This window comes from Hippoglossus stenolepis, chromosome 11 (genome assembly GCF_022539355.2).
Source record: "Hippoglossus stenolepis isolate QCI-W04-F060 chromosome 11, HSTE1.2, whole genome shotgun sequence".
Classification (NCBI taxonomy): Eukaryota; Metazoa; Chordata; class Actinopteri; order Pleuronectiformes; family Pleuronectidae; genus Hippoglossus; species Hippoglossus stenolepis.
This window is the reverse complement of record NC_061493.1, coordinates 2,383,529-2,386,723: the sequence shown is the minus strand read 5'-3', so window position 1 is coordinate 2,386,723 and position 3,195 is coordinate 2,383,529.

Sequence of the window (3,195 nt, the reverse complement as noted above, 5' to 3'; positions counted from 1 at the left end):
CGGGTCCCGTTGTCCTCTGCCTCATGTCCTAGACTCCTTCGAAGCCCCACCTCTCCCTGTTCTAGATTTTTAGCCAATCGGAAGATGCCCGAATTCTCGCAACGTTCGATTGGCCGGTAGCTTTTAAGACCACTGCTCTCTGATTGGCTGGCTGCCGAGCTCGAATGTGTCGGGCGGGAAGCTGTTCATTCTGCCGGTGAACTTCGAACGAGACACACCCATAAAGTGAGAAAATCAGACCAAGCGAGATGTGAGTATATGTGTGCATATTTAATGTTCTTTTTTCTGCCGTTTGATTGTTTCTGTCATGTGTCACGGTTAAATAATGCATGTACAGTAAGGTCATTGTAATGTCAGCGCCTTATTCCGGCGTTTTTCCCCCGTGAAAAGACTGTGTTTCACGGGGGAAGATTGTGACTACAGTAGCTGATATCATCGCCGGCTCGATGTACTTTTCCGCCGGGGAAAAGGTTGTTTTTCACGGGGAAGAATGTTCGTACAGTACGCTGATATGGTCGCCGGCTCGATGTTCTCTCCCGCCGGGGAAAGGGGTGTGTTTCCCGGGGAAGAATGTGACTACAGGGCTCGATGTAGTTTTCCGCTGGGGAAACTGCCTGTTTGACCGGGGATATTATCCGTGTACAGTGTGCCGTTTAACCCGGCCTCATGTAAAATCCTGCTAACTGTACAGCAGTAAGTGGTGTATGTGTTTTATCATCATCACATATCTGGATGTGTGATGAAAATGCACTTGCATGTACTGTACAGTAATTGTCCAGGCTATAACGTAGCTTGTAGCCAAGTTAATATTCAATATCTCCATACGTGTGTGTCATGTTATTGTGGACTGGTTTTATTCATATGCCTTTGTGTTTGACTGTTTTGTGTGCTGCTACTGTCTTTTGTGCCTGCCTAAATGTTCCCGGGGATCAATATCAATAGATCTGGGGATCTGTCAATCACAGCACAACAATCTGACACGTCTAACGTTGCTGGTTGTCTGCTTAATGTCTTTGCAGAATGGAATTCCGTCCAATTTTCAGGTGCATGCCTTCAAGCATCGCGCTCACCCTCAAGGCCTCAGCTTCTGCGCTTGCGGTGTCCAAAGCCAACCGCAGGGCCACCATACGCCATGAAGAGACCAGAGGTGGCCAAGGCCCGCATCCTCCAGGCCGGAGGAGACCCCGAGTGCTGGCAGCTGGTGCTCAGTGAGAGCCAGCTCCAGTTTGGCCAGTACCGGGGTCAAACATTCAAGTGGCTCCTCAGCCACGATGTGGGCTACGCCTGTGTGATCCTGGTCTCCAGTCGCCTCTCGCCGTCCACAAAGATGCCCTGGCCTCCTATGCCCAACTGTTCCCAGAGATGGTGCAGTTGATACACTGACGTCGGATGCGCGAGGGCTCTGTGTCGGTGAGGGGCATGGACCAGGCGCTGTTGGGGTTCGGAGCGCCCGCCCACATGTCGCTCCGAGCCCTGTACGAGGCCACCAGCACCGAGTGTCAAACATAAGTATTCCCTGGAGTCCTTCCACCTCCACCTGTGCCGGTTCATTCCGGGTGAGTGTGTGTGTGTGTGTGTGTGTGTCAGAATGAGCCAGCGTGACTGACTGACGTCTGTCTCCCTCCCCTCACAGGCACGTCTGCCAACGCCCTCAACTTCCAGGTGTACCTGCTGGAGGGCCTGGTGAGTTGGAACGAAGACCGCGCCCGAGCTGCAGTGGCGGGTGAGGCCCAGCGCTCCACCGCACGCTGCTACAGCGCCCAGCTGCTGAGCGGCGTCCGCAGGCTGAGCCAAAAGTTCATGGGGAAGATGCTGGTGGAGAACTTCACGCAGCCTGGGGAGTACACAGGTATACACATGTGTATATAACATAGGTGTAATGCGCTGAGGCTTTTGCGGGCCAGAAACCACATTTCTCTTTTTTTCTCTTTAACTCAGGGGAGCTCATCGGGGTGGAGTACCTGTACTCCCAGACAGGCGACGGCGCTCTGCAGCAAGAAATGGCCCATGATACCGACGCGGCGGACGGGATGGAAGAGGAGTGGGACGATGAGGAGGATGACGAGGGCTTTCAAGAGGAGCTGCCTGGGATCCACTCCATATTGCGGGAAAGGCCTCATCGCCCGCCCGTTGTGGAGGAGGAGGAGGAGGAGGAGGAGGAAGTAAGCCTTGTCGAGTCAGCTGAGGGAGGGAGGGAGGGAGGGGCCATTTGCTGCGCGTATTAAATGCTTGACCTCTGTCTGTTGCAGGATGTACTTGGTCCAGATGGACACTGTGGGTACCAGCACGCCGTCCACCTGGCCAAGGCGTTCGTGGAGCTGCGTGACCACCTGTACGTGACGCAGGGGCAGGTGAGGCAGATAGGGGCTCTCTGGCAGCAGCTGTCAGACAGGGACAAGGCCCCTATCTACTTCCCCCCACACCACCAGAAGCGGCTGACCAAGGGCCGCTTCAAGAGCCGCAGCTCCAAGACGACCCACACGCCCGGCGTTGACAGCGTGATGCGGTAAATTCGCTTTATAGTCTTTTGTTCATATTCCTCCATTTTGATCTTTTTTATTATGTATGCGATAGATGGTGCTTTATGTGACTACGGTCTGTAACATGGGACACATCTCTCCTCCCTCCCTCTCTCTCTCTCTCTCTCTCTCTCTCTCTCTCTCTCTCTCTCTGTGTGTGTGCAGTTCGTATCTCGGGCTGGGCGCGGGAGCTGCACAGTTCCCGGATGCCAGCAGGTTAATGGAGGCTTCTTGGAGCTGTGCAGCGTAGACCAGAGGGCCGTACCCTCGCCGGGGTCTGGGTGAACCGCTGGGGGGCTGTCAGGAGGGACTACTCTCAAATCAGAGAAAATTATTTCAGCAGTTGGGAGCTCTCGAAAGCTGCCCCGGTCCAATTCCTGGAGGTCAACCAGCGGACCCTTCTGCAGTGGTGAGCGAGCGCCTTTTGCGTGCAATGTGTAGAATGTGCATACTGGAAGGAAGATGCTCATAATCAATATCATTATGTTCCCTTCCATCAGGCACCACAAAAGGAGCAAGAGGAGGATGGTGGAAACGGTGTGCCAGGGGATGCCGGGGCCCAGCGCTCAGCAGACGGCGGCAGAGCCGCTTCCTCCGGCCAGGACTCTGCTGCAGGAGCCTCTGTGGCTCCTGCAGCTCCAGGGGTAGCTGAAACTTGTCCTACCCATATATATAT